Source organism: Lathamus discolor, chromosome 9 (genome assembly GCF_037157495.1).
Source record: "Lathamus discolor isolate bLatDis1 chromosome 9, bLatDis1.hap1, whole genome shotgun sequence".
NCBI classification, from domain to species: domain Eukaryota; kingdom Metazoa; phylum Chordata; class Aves; order Psittaciformes; family Psittacidae; genus Lathamus; species Lathamus discolor.
This window is the reverse complement of record NC_088892.1, coordinates 9,105,957-9,122,854: the sequence shown is the minus strand read 5'-3', so window position 1 is coordinate 9,122,854 and position 16,898 is coordinate 9,105,957. Positions and strand designations below refer to the sequence as shown.

The following is a 16,898-nucleotide window of genomic DNA, read 5'->3' as shown; positions in this document are numbered from 1 at the left end:
GAGAGCAAAGGGTTGCCAGGATCAGGCAGGGTCTCCCTAAAGGCTCTGGAGGAAGAGCAGCATGGAGCTACTGAGCTACCAAGGAGGGGCAGGCACCCTGCTGCCGAAATGAGCGCTGGTGCCACACAAATGGGAGGCAGAGAGTGTGGCTGCAATTGCTGTAAAAGCTTATAGCCAGGAAACCATAGACAAGTCCAAGTTCTGTACTGAGCAAACGAGTTGCTTAGAGCTCTGATAAAGAATAGAACGGGTGGATTTGGAAAGAGGTATAATGGAAGTCAGTCACATTTTCAAAGGAGGAATTTGTGGCTTGCTAATCTATTCTTTCTTGAGGCTGTTAGCCAGCTAATAGTGTACTTGAATTCCCCAAATCCATGGTAACCTCCCTCCCAGCCCTCATTTCCCAATCTTTTCATGAGAAACGCACACAAACCTCCTTTTGTGCATTGATAACGTAGTTTCCTTAAAGGCTTTTGTTGATATTTTTTCCCCAGATAGGGAGTAGTGAGGTTACCATGGAGTTACCTATGGATGGGTGAGCAGACAGCCCCATGCTTTTGGAGAAGGGGATAAAGAGTAAGGTGCTAATGTTTGGACATCATATATGATGTCTAAATGTAATTAAAAACAAACCAGCCCTAATGGAGCGCTGCAGAAGGGTCTCATGATGTTGAGTGAGCGGATGACAACATGGCAAGGGGTATTCACGAAGTGCCACAGACAGAAGGGCTTGCAGGAGGAGCAGGGCAGGAGGAGTGGGGCTGGTGCTCGGGCACGGAGCCTCCGCCGCTGCGGACGCCTGCCGGGGCAGGCCGGCTGCGCACCCAGCAGCGGTGGGGAAGGCACCCAGGCTGCTTGGAAGGCGAAGGGGCGCAGAGGGGAGGTCTGCGGTGTTTGCCTGCAGCCGCGCGGGGCTGGGGGGGACACCCAGCAGAAGGCACAGGAGAGATGTTTGCGCTGGGGATGGAGCTGGCGGCGGGCAGGAGCGCGCCCCGCGGGAGAGGGGCTGCTCCGGGGACCGCTGATGGAGTCCCAGTGCCCCGGCACGCACCGAAGGTGACCGTCCCGGAGCGGCCGGAGGGGAAAGGGGGACGGTACCCGCCGGTCCCCCGGGGCGGGCGGACCGCGGCATCACCCCATAGCCCCCCGAAGAGGGGTTGCGGGGTCCGCCCGCTTCCGCCCGCCCCGCGCCCCGCCCCGCGCCGCCGCCACCGCCCGCCCTCGCCCCGCAGAGCCGCGCACAGCCGCCCGCCGCCGCCGGCCGGCCGGGGCTTGGGGGGGGGGGACCGGGAGCACCGGGCCGGCATGGCGGCGGCGGCAGCAGCGGCGGCGGGCCCCGGCTGAGCGCTGAGGGCGGCGGCAGCGGCGGGCCATGGGCACGGCGGCGGCGGGGGGCTGCGGGTGCCCTGCCCTGGCCGCCGGCCGCGCCGCCCGCCTGAGGCTCCGCGGGGTACCGGGGGAGCGGCGGCCGGGCGCAGGTGAGCGGGGTGCCGGGGTGCCGGGTGCTGCGGGGCGCGGCTGCGGGCAGAGCCGTCGGTCTTGCGCTACGTCGGGGGTGCTGCCAGTTCGCGGGAGTTCGCTGGTTCCCCCCCCCGCCCGGGGATGCGCTGGCTGGAGGAAGGTGATGGTGAGGAGGCAGGAGGCCGCCGTCTCCTCCCCAGCGCTTGCTGACGTGCCGATGCCCCGCGGCTCCCCACCGTGGTGTGAGGGGAGGGATGCCCAGCGTCCGCGGGCTCTGGGTGCACAGAAGCCACCGGCTGGTGGCTGGAGGTGCTGGGGCTGGGCTTTGCCTCGTCCTCCTGGGAGAGCCCCGGCTGCAGGGGCAGCTGGAGATGCGCTTGTGGCCTTCTGCGGATGCCACAGAGGTGATGGGGTATCCCCTTTCCCATCCATCCCACTGCCCCGTCACCCTGTCGTAGCCTGGACACTGCATCTGTGGGAGGTGCGCACTGTGATGCACCCGAGAAGGAATCTGCTCCAAGGGGTTCCCATGGTCTGGACCAGAGCAGCGCTGCTGAGCTCTGCTCTCACCTGAGATGGCTTTCCCCATCCCGGGGAAGGTTAAGGGCTGTGCAGAGAGGGCAGGGAGCTCTGCCACTGCCCCCCAGGTCACCTTGGCATCCTCCTTGGTGGTGACATTCTCTGTGTTAGTCTGGTGTTGTGGCTGTTGCCATGACGGATCGTGGCTGATTGAGCTGAAAGAACAAACACGCTTGGCTCCTGGCTTGGGGCTTGTTTGGCTTTTTTCCTCATTTTCTTGCTGAAGAGTAATTGGATGGGATGAATTTTGCTCCTTGTCAGCAACAGGGCTGGTAGGGAGATGTGGCTTGCTTCTGGGGAAAAGCTATTTGAAACCATTCACGTGTTTGTCTTCTCTCCTGACAATCAGTGTGCCGCCTTCCTCCTTCCCGTGCCTCAGTTTCTCCATGTCCACAAGGGAAGGGTGAACGAGAGTAAAGCTGGTTTGCACCAGGGCGGGCTGGGTTGTGTGTGAGAGCCTCACCTGGTATGAGACTGCCTTGAGAGCAAGAGCTGTTCTGTGTGAGGCCCAAGGGAGGCTGAGCCTGTGGCCCATCTCTGGATGGAGGTGCTTAGGGTAGGACAGGGCTGGCATTGCATCTGTTCTGGACAGAGACCTGGGCAAGGTGCTTCCCTGTGTCCCGCAGCCCTCTATACGCATCCATGCCCCTGCATGAGCTGCTGGTACCCATGTCATCCTGCAGCAAGGAGTTCATACCTCACCTCAGCAACAAAAACCCACCTTCTGTCAGTGCAGGGCTGCGGTGGGGAGCGGCCTTGGGGGGCTGTGAGCATCAAGGAGGGCCTGGTGCTTGAGGAGAGCATCAGCCAAGAGCAGCTGAGCTACTCGGGCCATGTGATGCTCCTGCAGGAGCCCATGGGGTATAGCAGCCCTTGGGGCTGTCCATCCTGGGTCCATCTCTTGTAGTGTGGCCACTCTCCTGGTTTGGCCTCTCAGTGTGCCAACTGCCCGCTTCATTGGCATGGCAACAGCCACTGCTGTGCTGCAGTGCTGCCTCAAAGCCCCAGCTTCAGCACTGTTGTGGAGAAGGACCTGTTGGTCTCAGGCTTCTTGAGGTGGGAGCACAGACTGATGTTTGCTGTGAACAGTGGTGTGCTTGTAGCGAGCTCTGGAACTCATTTCTGACTTGCAATAAGCTAGCTTGAGCTTTGAACTGAAGCCTAAAAGCATAAAGCCCAGTCTAGCACAGAAGTCCCTTAGTGAGCGGAAAGCAGTCAGGAGATAAGGCAGTGTTTGCACCAGCCGCCTTTGTGCTTCACCATCTAAACTCATGTTGCTGCCCCAAGCTCCAGGGATGAGCAGGAAGCAGGGCTCTGGGTCTGCAGAGCTGGGGCTGTGCCTCCAGTCACAGCCCCATGATACCTGGAAGGTGCTTTCACAGGGAGAGAGCAGGAGGAATTTGAGGTGAATACACAAACCCTGGTAGGAGAGGGGGCTGGCAGAGGTCAGAAGAGGTTGCTGCAGTGGAAAACCTGTGGGTGGGTGGATGGATGGATGGACGAACGGATGGATGGATAAATGGATGGACGTTGTTGGGTTTTATATGCCCTGTAACAACTCAAGGCAGCGGGAGCTGTTTTGTCCACCTCTGCAGAGCTGGGACTGTGGCTCCAGTCACAGCCCCATGATACCTGGAAGGTGTTTCCATGGTTTGCTTGGTGGCTGCACCCTGGCACCAAAGGACAAAGCCTCAAGTCCTCAGCTCTGCCTTAACACCGGTCCTTCCCCCCCCCACCGCTGCTGAAATCAGCAGCAAGTCTCTCGCCTGACTCATACCGTGAGTTCAGTGTCATTTGCCAGGGCAGCTCCAGCCCACAGCTTTTGTAGTGACAAAGGTATTTATATAACGATCAAGTCAGTTGCTATCTTGAGGATCCTCCAGCCTGGTTGGAGCAAAGCTCAGATCATCTGGGGATCTTCCATGCAGTGAGCCCCTCACCATCACTGGATCGCTCCCATCTCACCTGCCAGAGAGAGAAAGCAGCCCAAATCTCCCAGGGCTGAGATGCTTTTTGATGCCACCTTCCCCTCCCTGGGCTCACTGGTGGCATTGGTGGGTGATGTCTCAGATCCTGCAATGGGAGGAGGGAGATGAGCTCACGTAATGGGGCCTTTTGCTCCCTGGCAGAGCAGGGCTTGCTTGGAAACGCTCCTTCCCAACCAGTGCCTATCCGCAGCGCCAGTGCTGTTGTGTTGCTCTGGCTTTGAAGTTAGCGGACAGAGACATGGATCCACAACAGCCAGGGAGAAGTGCTTGGGAATGTGGCATCATCCATCTTCAAGTCATGCAGCTTGGGGAAGTGGTGGCCTTGGGCAGCACAGGCTGGAAGATCCCCCCGGGTTGTTGAAGGACACATCTTTTTCCAGTCTACCTAAAACAGTCTTTCTTCTTCCGTGGCTCCTGCTGGGAGTCTGTTGAGATCCTTGCTGCTGGCTGGCTGGAAATCTCTGATCTGGCTGAATATTATCTCAGGGCAGTGCAGTGACAGACTGTTGACGTGGCAGCACTGTCCTTTGGGTTCAGCAATGCTTTTCCTTCTGTTCTCCCTCAAATGCCTGTAAAGGATGGTTCTGCGTAGGGGGGAGAGCGATGGCTCCTGCACAGTCTTCCTCTTGAGGTTGGGTGAGCTCTGCCCATCCCCTGCTCTGACCTGTTCTGGCGGGACTGGTCCTTTCCTGATGATGGAGGTGGGTTGGGGGAGACCCTACGTGCACCACAGCAGAGACCTCTGCAGCTGGGACAGAGACAGGGTAGCCAGGAGCTGCCTTGGAGGGCATGGCAGGCAACAAGCCCCTTTGACCCACTGGCCGTGATGATCACAACACCAAGGCTGGGTGTTTTGGGATGGTAGAGAGCCCGAAATGCAGCACAGCCCCAGCTGAACTCCGGGAACACAGTGTCCACTTTTGGTTTGTGCCTGGCACAGCAAATGCTCACATGCATTCACAGATGGGCCTTTTCTTCCCCAGGGGTGCACGGATCCTCAGCAGCGTAACAGTGTGTCTCTGCCTAGCCATACCTTGTGGTCCCTGATGGGTTTAAAGAGACCCAAGCCCCTGGTCTCAGACCTCAGAGGTGTCTGGTGGTGGAGTTACATTCCCCTTGGAATACAGGTCCCTGCACAGCCCTTTCCTGTTGTAACCTGGAGATGGCCCAATCCATCCCCAGCCCAATCCGTCCCTGGCTGCACAGCCGGAGCACGCAGGACTGATGGCCAGTGACGTTGGGAACACTTCTGAGCTCTTTTAAATTAACCAGGAGCTGGCCCTAGCAGCTGGTCAATAGTGAGATTTATCTCTTAAATAGCATTATTGATTGCCCAGGAAGCCTGGGTTTGTATTGATAGATACACGTACACATGCAGACAAGCCACGTGCCAGGTCCCAGTGGAGAAAGGCACAGTGTAACTTGCAGAGATGGCTTGTTGTAGGGGGGGATATGCATGTGAGGGAAGTGCAGCTCCCCACTGGAGTGCAAGGAGGGGCACTCCAGCATCTTTGGGCATGAACCCTTTCACATCTATCCGGCATTATTGTGCTGCCTTGACCACTCTTGAGCTTCCACCCCTTTCTTCCTGATAGGTGATGCTGCAATGCAAACACCTCTGCCAGCTTGCATTGCCTCTGTTTGCAGTATGCTTCCTTAGGAGAAGATACACAGATGTCTGCCCACAAGTTGCGTGGTCCTCCCGAAGGTCACGGACCCTACAGGGATGCTTCACGAGGGAGGCTTGGGATACATGTGCACGATGAAGTCTGCTGTAGCGTTTCCCTGGGAGCCTGGCTGGAGAGGAGGACGGACGGATGGATGAGATGGGCTGGACCTTTCCCACCAGGGAGGGCTCTCCTTTGTACCGCTCCCGGAGCCGGGGTACCGGCTGCGAGCCGACGCATGCGGGAAGTGCGGTGGGACCTGGCTCAGCTCCGAGCAGGTGGAGCTGTGGGAATGTGGCCGGGGAGACGGCTCGCTGCCGGGGGAAGGCAAAGGGTGCTGCTGCTCTCGGGTACCTCCCTCCAGGTAACGGGGACCGGGTGGAGGAGGGCTGCCGGGCTTCGTGGCTTTGTCCTCCTCAGGGCTCAGAGTGGCTCTTGTCCCTCGGAGGTGCTTGCAGCGGCGTAGCTGTGGCACTGTGCTCAAGGTCCCTGTTGCCTAGCTGCCTGCGTTCGGAGCATGCTGTGGTGTGAAGGCAGCCCCTAATGCAGGGGGAGAGCACTATAGGAGAGGGGCCGGGCACTGGAGCTGGGTGTGAGCCAAGCTGTTGTCCTTTTAGTCCTGGGCAGCGCCGCTAGACTCCCCCTGAAGCAGCACTGTGTGCTGGGAGCCTGGCTGCTCTGTCCTCCAGGGCTGTGGAGCACAGCCAAGGTGCAGTGATGCTCGTGAGAGGAATTGCAAAAGCTCTGGCCAGGTTTGCTGTAGCAAAGTTCAGGCTGTGTCCATCCTGTGCTGGCGCTGCAGAGCCCTGCTCGCTGCCCTGCCCCAGCAGCGAGCCCTGCTCACCTCACCTCACCGTGTGTCCTCGCTCAGCTCGCTCCGCGCGGCGTGACCCCGCGTCCCGTACCTTGCATCCAGCCTTGCTTGGGACCGCGCTGCCTGATGCGCTGCTCCCTCCTGGGGTTAGCTACGGCTGAGGAAGGCATCAGCTGCATTGGCACAGGCAGCTAAAACAGCACAGACAATCCCTAGGGTCGTACTACGAAGCCCGATGGATAGGGGCTTGGAATTGCTCTGTGTGTGTCACTGTTTAGCTAATCAACAGGCACGGGAAGTTCTTCAGTGCTGTCTTGCCTACGTGTACGTGCATATGTATGTGTGTGTGTGTATGTGTATATACATACATTCGTAGCACTGTAGCATCTTGCTACTGTTTGGACCCTGTAAGCGCTTTTCTAGACAATGCCTGCACACAGTGAGCACCCGGTCGCCTGATCTTAGCAAGCCAATCTATGCAGGGATCTCGGGGAAGAACAGTTGGGGTTTTATGAAGCTGGCATAATTTACAGCTAAAATAGCACACCAGAAATCTGTCCAATACAATCTCCTTTGTAATCTTGTTTTCAGTTAAGCCTCCGGGGTAGTGATGGGGGGAGTAAGGACAGCAAACTGCAAAGGGAGTTTATTACCCGTGCCAGGGAGATTTGTGTGATATCTCTGTGCTGAATAACCTCAGTTTACAGAGGTTAACGCTGGCTGTGGGCTTCCCACCTTCAAGGGGTGTCTCCTGCCCATGCTGGGTGCATTGCCTGCAAATCCTTTTGCAGATGGCTGTATGATGTGCTTGGGACCATCCTCACTGTGGAGCCATCCCAATGGCTGTTCCTGTGGCCAGGCAGAAGGAGCGGTGGTGATACATTAGTGACCATTGTGTTTGTGTTGGCCTGGTCTGCTCACCGGGAAAAGGAATGGAATTATCTCACTCCTGCTGCCTTTGTGGGTTGCGTTTCTCTTTAGTTTTCAAACCACATATTGTCCCAGATCCCCTGCCAATAGCAGGGAGCGAACTGATAATGCAGCTGCTATTAATAAAGCAGCATTATTACATATTCATATCAATCAGACTTGTAATTCCACAATATTTAAAGGGAAAACAAAAAGGCAGTGCTTCACCAGAGCAATGGAGGAAGGTGTCAGGTGGGATGGTGTTGGAGATGCATTTCACCAGCGTTGGCAGAGCCTGCTCCCCTCATGTTTCTTCTCTTGGGGATTCCCATGCTGAGCAGGCCCTGAGCTCCTCACCCGTCTCCCCCTCAGCCTTCCTCCTCCCCGTCAGCACCAAGCTAAGAGGTGAGATCCCAAAGGTGGTTGTGGGGTCCCCGAAGCACTCTCTGTCCGGGGAAACTGGAGTGGTGCGAGACAGGGGAGCGCTGCATCCAGGCATCTGGGTTGGCAGGAGTGGCTCGATGCTCTTCTCCATCTTCTATAGAAGTTCTCACATATTATGTAAATTGAAAAGCAAAGTATGGGAAATCTGGGTGTAAATCTGGGATGTATGTATGTTTGTAGAGCCATTAGAGAGGGAAGTATACCACAGAATCCTGGCCAATGGATAAATATACTTAAGCTGCCACTCCTGCAATAAAACATGCTTTCTGTCATTGCCACAGGATGAAAAAAAAGTCCTGTCTCCAAAACTGTGGCAGCGTTTTATGGTAAGCCATAAATTGGAAGAGATACCTAATTATTCATTGAGTATTACAGAGGTGTCGGTAAATGACTTCACCATTAGGGCTGTACCGAGACATAAAGCAAAACCCTCACTCGCACTTCTTACTGATTGAATTCAGTGTCCAGATTCAGCCGAATGAACCCTGTGAGGCTGAGCCCGTGTTCCGTGGGCGCTGGGCTGGAAACTCGCCTTACCCTCAGGCTGGGAACGCTTTGAAACGCAGCCGGGAGACCTCCGAGTCCTCCCACAAGCGCCGTGGTCCCTCAGCCTTTCCCATCCCTGGCGTGTGTGTCGGAGCTGCTCCCATCTCACCTCTGCTTCCTCCGGCTCCCAACCCATGCCAGGGAAGGGAGCGGGGCTGCTCCGCTGGGTTCCAGTGCTGGCAGCCCAGGAAGCGGGCTGGCGCTGAGCCCTCCCGACAGCGGCTTTTGGTGGCTGCAGCAAACAGTTTCCAAGCAACTCGGAGGCTGCTGGTCTAAAAGGACTCTTGATAGAGGCGTGTAATATTAAATGGAGTTATTAAAAGGAGTGACGCTAAAAGGGATGCGGAGAGGGCAGTCGATGTGGTGTACCCAACATCCTTGTGCCATCACTCATATCATAAGTGCTCTAGCAAATCTGGAGGCCTGTCTCGGCTGAAATGCCCATAGAGCCCTGGCAGGACTGCAGGGTGCTGCAGGCAGGCTGCTTACAGGGCACTGCTGTCCTCACAGCTCGTCAGCTGGGTGCTGGACAGATGCAGTGGATGCAAAAGATGTGGTCCCTACCCCAAGGAACTGCATCTCAGGCCTCCTTCCAGGTCTGGGACCTGTTTTCAGCAGATCTGTTTTCCCTGGCATTGCCTGGCTGTGGCAGAGCTTCCAGCGAGTGCTCCGCTCATCTGGGAAGAGGTGGGAGAAGGCTGCTTGGTGGATCAGGTGGATCCATCTCGCTGTGCAGGTATCCAGTCTCGGTCCATGCCCTGGCATGCATTTCCTCTCTGGAGGCTTAACTGCTTCTTTCACATCCTATTTCCTTGCTCTGCCCCTTGTAATTTCCACTGTTTCTTTGCCCCTTTGCATCCTGCAGCCACTTCCATTGCTGTCTGTGCCCACCTTTGAACACCCATCTTTCTCTCTTCATTGCTGCTGCTGCTTGCTCCCCTTGACTTTGGGCTACAACAAGGGGTTTTGCCTGTGTGAAGCCCATGGTCAGTACTGAGAATCACCACTCAGCACTGCATTCCAGCAGGAAGGAATCATCTGCAGGCACTTGAATCCATCTGTCTCTTCTCAGGGAGCAGTTTGGAGGTCGCTCCATCCATTCCTGTATGGGCACGAATTGGAACTGCTCCTCCTGCTGCTGCCCAAGGTCCCAGAGGCTGAGGTGGGAGGTGGCCAGGTCAGCAGGAGCGTGCTGCCATCAGCACGTACAACCAGCCCACCTTGGCTGTCACATCCCTCCAGGCTGGCTGCTCCCCAGCCATGGGCAAGCAGAGAACCCAGTGCTGGGCTCTGGCCCGGGGCAGGGAATGATGTGGCATCTCTTTGTCCCCTGAGTGAGGGGTGTCTCTAAGTGGGCTGGCAGCAGAAATCCCCATCAAACATCTCCAGAGGACCATGTAGTGCCTGGAAAAGTTCAGATTCAATCCAGGGGGATCTTTACTGCCTGGATGCCTGAGCTGTGAGTAGCGAGAACCCAGGGTGCAGCTTGTTGGCCTGGGGAGATGGGTGGTGTGTGGCAGCTGAGGGGTTTGGGTGTGCACAGGAAGCCCCTGTAGCATTGCTGTGTGTTCATAGGAGGCACAGCAGGATCTCTACCTCCATCCCCAAGGGAAAGAATGCTGGGACACTTCCTTGGCATCAGTGAGAGAGGCCAGCAGCATCAGCAGGGCTCCTTCAGGTCTTCTTGAGTAGTCTTGGCCAGGCTTGTTCCATCTGAAGTGGGTAGCAACTGAGCTTAGTCTGCCCCAAGCAGAGCACAGGATGCTTGATTTTGGGGAAAGAGAGAGCTAACTGAGGGCAGTCAGGAGCTGTATCAGTAGCCAATGGGACTGTTTACGTCACAGGGGATGTGTCAGGTGTCCGCCGCTTTGCCGTGATTATGGGTAGCAGGAGGCACCTGGCTTTTCATCACCTTGTCCATGAATTTAACTGTCCGCCTCTCCTGGGGCAGTGTGAGCTCAGGACGGGAGGGAGATAAGGAAGAGGTGGGTTTTTTGCTGATCCGAAGGAAACCCAGCACATTGTGAGCAAACACTGGTGCTGCAGGAGTGCCAAGAGGCCAAATTTGGAGAGCTGCCCAAGGGCCAGGCGGGGTTGGGAAGGGGTTGGGCAGCCAGGCAAGGGCTTGTGGAACAGATGGGGTGAGATCCATCTCTCCCTGCGCATGGGAAGAAACTCCTGGATTCTGGATTGCTGGGCCACTGAAATCCAGTGATGAAGAGGCAGCTGCTGTCATGGTCCAAGCGGCAAAGTCTTGTCCTCAGGCAGGCGTTTCGTTTTGCCCTCAAAACGGACAGAGCCGAACTGACTTTGCAGCTCTTCGCAGTGCTGTTTGGGCTGGGCTTTGTCCTGCTGTCCCACCCCCAAAGCCCCAGGCAGAGAAGCCACATACCCCTTGAGCAAGCGATGCCACCGGTCTACATGTGGCATCCCCTGCACGTGTGATAGCTGCACCGGCTGTTTGCAAACAGGCTGTGCTGGAGAACTGCACAAAGAGGGGCTGTGACAAGAGGAGGGAGGGCAGGGTCTTCCCACAGGACCTGGAGCAGGAAGGGTTGCCTTGTGCCAGGGTCCCATGTGCCGGGACAGCCTGGTCATGGGGAGCATCCTCTGTGGTTCAGTTGGAAGGTGAGGACACGGCTGCCCTGGAGCGCCAGAGGAGATGCTTCACCATCTCTGGACAGACAGTGCTGGCAGCAGGAGGGGATGCTGGGCTGCCGGTCTCGAGCGTCACTGCCTGTGCTGCTGCCATAAATCTTCCTGGCACTGGTGTGTGGGGACAATGCAGAGACCATTCTTGCTGACTTATGGCTTCTCTGCTCCAAAGGGATAGGAAATAGCATTGCGTGGCTGGCTCTGCCAGCATTTACTGCACCCTGAGCTGTCCTTCCTCCCCATGCAACGTCAGTTGGGACTTGGCGAGTGGCTACTGCCAGGGAGGGAAGTGAAGGGAATGGGAAGCAGTGGGATGCCCCGCTTGGGGCATCCCAGCAGCAGCATCTTAAAGTCTTCCCTGTCTGCACAATGAATATTGGTGGCCAAGTGCCTTCTCCTTCCGTGCTTCAGTTTCCTCATTCTTCCAAGGGGAATGATAGTAATGGCTCTGAAGTCAAGAAGACCAAGTGCTTGACCAGTGCTTGAAGACCAAGCACTGTCTCTGATGTCGTGGTCACTGGGCTGTGGTGGCCTCCAAAGCCTTTGTGCTCATGGAAACCCCTCTGCTCATAGAAACCCCTCTTTGCCTCTTGGTGCTCTGAAGAGACAAGATGCAGCTCTTGGCTACACAGATTTTCCTTCTCCATGGCTCTTTTCTTTCCTACTCAGCATTCAGGGATCATCCTTCTGGTAACCAAGGTATTTGCATAATTGGTATCTTGTGGTAATTGCTCCCTTTCAGAAGAGGTGCGTATCATCCCATCCATCCCAGCGTTTCTTTGGGAGCTTGTGCTGTCTTTGAGGCCAGAGCAGGGCTGGCTGTGCTGTTTCCCTGGGGCTCAGGGGATACCTCCCCAAGGGCTAAAGACAGCCTTTTGCCCACAGGCTCCTGCATGATCAGTGGTGTCCTGCTGCAAGTCCCTTCCTCACCCCTTGCCTCAGTTTCCCCTTAGCCACCCAGAGCTGGCTGGGAGGAGAGGATTATCTCACGCTGTGCTGTGGGACACGGGGTCCTGTCTGCGCAGGAGCTGCCTCCCCAGGGCTGCTCCCTGTCTCCCTGATGCCATGGCACGGAAAAGCAGCTGATGGGAAAGGGTTCACAGCACTTGAGCAGCTACGGGAGCAGCGGAGCGGGCTGTCACCGTGCCACGGGAGATGCTGCCCCATGGGGACGCTTTCTGCCCCGTGCCCCCAGCAGCCGGGGGGCAAGTGGTGGCCAATGCGTGTGTGCCTGCGGCCGCCCTCGCCCGCCTGGCACCGTGACTCACTCCCCGGGGAGCAGCTCCCACACGGCAGCGTTTCCAAGACACCGAGGAGATGCCTCTGAACGGCGACGGCTGCACGGGGAGTCCCGGTCCTTGTCCCGAGAGCCAGGGACGGGCGCGCGTGTTCCCAGCCAGGGAAAGCGGGCAGCCTGCGTTGGAACGGAGAGCAGCAAAGCCTGGTCTTACCCAGCAAAGGCTGGAAAGGCCATGAGGATGGCAGTGCTTGGTGGCTGGGGTGTGCACCGAGCAAGAGGAATGCCCAGCTCTAGGGCTCAGTCATCAGCTGTGGGGACGGAGGGGCAGGCAGCCAGCTCCCCGCAGGCTCCTGGGTTTGCTTTGCGGGGAAACAGAGCCTGTTCTGGTCTTGAGTTATTTCTGTGTTACTCAGGTTCATGTGTGCTGCCTGCAGGTCCGGGGATGCCTGGGGGTTTGGGACGGGCAGCAACGCCCGCGGAGCAGAGGTTAAACCATCCCTGTGCTCTCTGGCTGCAAGAGGGAAAACAGCGCATCCTCTTCCACAGGCGGTGCCGGTGCTGCCTGACCTGACTGCTAAGCAGGGCTGAGGTTTCTCTGTGCGCTGAGCTGCTCTGTGCCCCCATCCTTCTCTGGGTGGGAGCAGCGCCCTGTGCCTGTCCCTTCTCCCCTGCACTGGCATTGCTCCTAGCACGGGCACGCTCAGCTCCTCTTTATTGCCTGCTCTACCCTCCAGACCCTGCTCCAGTGCTGCCATCAGCCAGATAGCAGAGGCTGCTGCCGGCCTGGCACCCATCATCTCCCCGGCTGTGTTAGGTATTGGTTTATCTGTACAGAACCTCATGTCATTTATCTTCCCAAAGGCTGGCAGGTAATTCTGTAGTTGCTGTCCCTCCTAATGTGCTGGCCTCTCCTCTCTCCCTGCTAGTTTGATATCCTCTTCAGGTTTAAGCCCCCAGGAATGTAGGTTGTCTTTCCAGTTCCCAGGGAACAACGCTGCTAAATCCAAATCCCAGTGTTGGTCTCTCTGGGTAGCCCCTAGTTCCCTTTCCCATTAGCAGGATGCTGGATTAACAACCTCCTCATGGTCCTTCTCCCCATGGAAGTGCTTCAGCCGCAGGGGCTGGCTGCATTGGGTACAAGGGCTTGTCTGTGGTGAGGTCCATGCCCTCTCCTCCTGGCAGCTCTGACTGGGCCCCAGCACCCAGGGCTCAGCCTGGTGGTGATCAGGATATCAGGAGGTGATACCTCCCACCTGAGTTAGGGCTTTAAAGCACTTTGCACCCTAAGCCTTGCCTCAGAGACTCCACAGACCCCATGGACCTCAGTGGTGGTTTCTCTCTGCAGCCACCCTGGCAGGCAGCTCGTTACCATCTCACGAGCAGGGTAGGTGATGGGATGCAGGGCAAGGGGGGGGGCTGCGCTGTGAGCATCACCCAGGCTGTGGGCTCCTGCTGGCAGAGGATCCTTTCTGCAGGTTGGACAGAAGAGGCTTTGAAGTGGTTCAGTGCTCAGTTGGGTTTTGTGCTTTGCTTTTTTTTTCCCTCTCTCTTTAATGGGAATTGTATTCTGTGTGTGGAGCACTTGGTAATTCTCCTCCTGGCTGCTGCTGCCGCGTCACCTCCGAGCAGCTCTTGTGAGACTCCTTTTTTCATTGCTGTACAGAGAGCTCGAGCATTGGGTCTGCTCCTGCTGTAACCTTACTGATAGAGGAACATCTCTCAGAAGGCATTAGACACCTCGTCCTGCCTGGGGTAGGGACACAGAGGAGAGACCTTGAAAGCAGCATCCCCACCGTGTTAGCTGCAGTCGTCAGCCTGGGGATGTGTGTGATCGCAGCCAGCACAGCACAACACAACGTGTGCCTCGCTGATGCTTACAGGGATGAAACCCTGATTGTTGTTCGTTTGTTTGTCGTTTCCTCAGTCAAAATCCACCAGTCCCAGGGGGGACCCAGGCCTGAGAGGGGCAGGGGGAATGGAGTGTTCCCTGGGCTGTCCCAGAGCTGTGGGCTCCTCCAGGGAGGGGAAAATGCCTTGTGCTGTGGGAGAGAAGCTGAATGCTCCCATCCCTTGGCTCTGTAAGAGGAGGGTGCTGGGATTTGGTTTGTCTCAGCTCTTCAGAGGCAATTCCTTCCCTTGCTACCTGTCCATGCAGGATGAGATCCAAGTCAGACACTCTCTGCTAATGCTGATAGTGATAACTCGCCTGTGTTTACCTGCCCCTGGCAATATTCTTGCAAATGAGGCGCCAGCAGGGATGCTGGCATGTGTAAGCTGCTGTGTGTGGGTTTTAAAGGACCAATAAAGCAAAGCTGGGGCATGTGGCGAGGAGGAATCATGCTGGCATCCAGCCGGAGAGCCAGTGGCACATGGGGAATGTCTGTTGTCCAGCCAGTTTGAGATGACAGTGTCTCATCACTTGCTCCTTGCACGGTCACCTGGCACTTGTTTAACAGAGGGTCCCTGTGGAAGTGGCTTGAGCTTCAGGTGTGCTGTCCACAGCTCCTGCAGGCTCCTGCACTGAGAGGTGGCAGTTCGTTACCCAAGCCCCAGTGCAGGCTGCTTCCCAGGAATCACTGCTCAGCATGAAGAGCAAGGGCCAGATACACACCCGTGGGTCCCTCTGTGGTTTGGATCCAGAGCTCGGCCAGGTTAGTCTCCAGTCCCAGTGCTGCACAGCCTGAGCAATGCCCCAGCCACAGCTCTGTGGAGAATGGGCAGCATCTCTAGGTCAGGAACGCTGCATCTCTGCCTCAGTGGCCCCGGGGGTTATCTGAAAACTCACCCTCGACCCTCAGCCTGTATTGCCTGTATCCTGTGCCAGACCTCGAGCACTGCCTGCAGCAGCAGGACTGGGGGGGCTGTGGGAGATGGGAGTATCTCATCTGTCCTGCCGATCTGTGGTACCACCCGTCACTACCGAAACCGCTGCTGCATGATCCATCCCCAGTGTGGGAATGGGCTGGCAGGGAGCCATGCTTCTGGAAGATCTGCTCCTCCTTCCTCTGCCGTGGGCTCCAGCATTTGCAGATGCTCTGGGTCAGAGGCTTTTGTCTCTCCTCCGTTTTTAATTGCAATGAGGATGATTGGTTTTGTGGTTGAGCTCGAGCAGGGGAAGCCTATGAGCTGTTCTTCCCCCCGGCACCCATGCAGCTCCCTGCCAGCAGCCAGGCATGACCAGAAGCTCCTCCATGGCTTGGAGGAGCTGGCTGAGTGCCCAGAGGGTGCCTGAGCATCCCGGTGTGCTCAGCAGAGAGAGGCCTGTGTCAGCCACCTTCCCCCGGAGCCAGGCAGGATGCCTGCTCTTCTCCAACCTCATTGCAACCCCTTGCCATGCTTGCAGAGGGCCCATTATCATACCTACCTAACAGGCAGGGTTTGCATGAATTTAGCACTTATTTGGTGGGCCTGGGGCCCCACAGCTTTCCCGGATGGACGTCCATCCTAAACACACGACAGAGCTTGTAGTTCCCATCTCCCTGTGACAGCTGCTGGCAGTCAGGATGTACTAAGGCCCAACTGGCTCTGCTGAGAGCGTTTGATTGTTGCTGCTGTCATTTTGATCACCTTTTGTATAGGCTAGCAGAAGGGGGTTAATCTGGTCAGTGAGGTAGGAAATGGGAGAAGCTGTGCCCAGCGCTCACTGAGGAGGCAGCGGGGCTGGTGGCTCCTTGCCCACGTGTCTGGGAGGTGATTCTGATGCTCTTGGCCAAGCTGGGAGCGTTGGGTAGAAGCGTTCCTGGCCCAGCCTCATGGGACTGCAGATGTCCTTTGTGTTACGCAGCCCAGCTGGTGCCCAGGCAGCCAGGGATGCTTACCCATGGTCTCACAGCTGCCCGGAGCTGGTCGCTGCCTCAAAGCATCGCTGTGAGCAGGAAAAGGAAGGGATGGAAAGCTCCCAGAGCTTCAGCTCTGCCTCCCCGTTCTTGCGACTCAGGACAAAGTCATCTGATGTGTCCCTGCCAGTGGCTATGAATTGTCATTCACCACAAGTGCCAAGGTGACAGCTGTGGAGGCCACAGGCAGTGGTTTCATTTGCAGATGAGGAGCAGCTCTGTAGATCCTGGCTCTGTGATGCTCTCCAGATACCAACCCAGCCAGTGTGAACAGGCATGGTGGGTTAGGCCACTACTGCCGGGCTGTGCTGCCTCTCCTCTGAGGCTTGGTCACTGCTCACAGCGGGTTTGACCTGCCACAAAATGGGTTCATTTCGGTCCCTCTTGGTGAAAGCAAAGTAATGGTGCTGTTTGCTTCACACTGCAGCAGCCTGGGTGCACAGACAGGGGCAGATGGCATGTGGCAAAGGGAAGGGATGAGGATGCGGAGCAGGGATGCGTGCCATGGGACTCAGTCAGTCCCACTGGGTCTGGCATGGGGAGGTGTCTTGCCCCGTCCCAAGCATTCTGTGCCACCACCATTTTCCCTGCTGAGGTTGTTCTTCGAGGGCTGTTGCAGTGTGGTTGTGACAGTGGGACTGTCACACAGGACCTCCGTCACTTCTGCTGTACCCACAACTCCAGCCCCTCTCCTCCATGCCAGCCCCAGCTGCTGCTGCTCCAGGTGCAGACAGTTGGTTGTTTCAGCCTGAGCCCATC

The 16,898-nt window shown here is 57.0% G+C and overlaps 1 protein-coding gene across 3 annotated transcripts in view; it reads left to right on the top strand.

Moving 5' to 3' along the window:
* The first annotated feature begins 1,394 nt into the window (after window positions 1–1,394).
* Window positions 1,395–16,898, top strand: part of FRMPD3 (FERM and PDZ domain containing 3) — a 55,614-nt gene continuing 40,110 nt past the window's right edge. For 2 of the 3 annotated variants that reach the window (XM_065689849.1, XM_065689848.1), the window contains exon 1: window positions 13,620–13,687. The gene's annotated coding sequence lies outside the window, so the exon portion shown is untranslated. Of the gene's footprint in view, window positions 1,479–13,619; window positions 13,688–16,898 lie in introns of those variants that run through there. The other variant, XM_065689850.1, reaches the window with a different exon arrangement.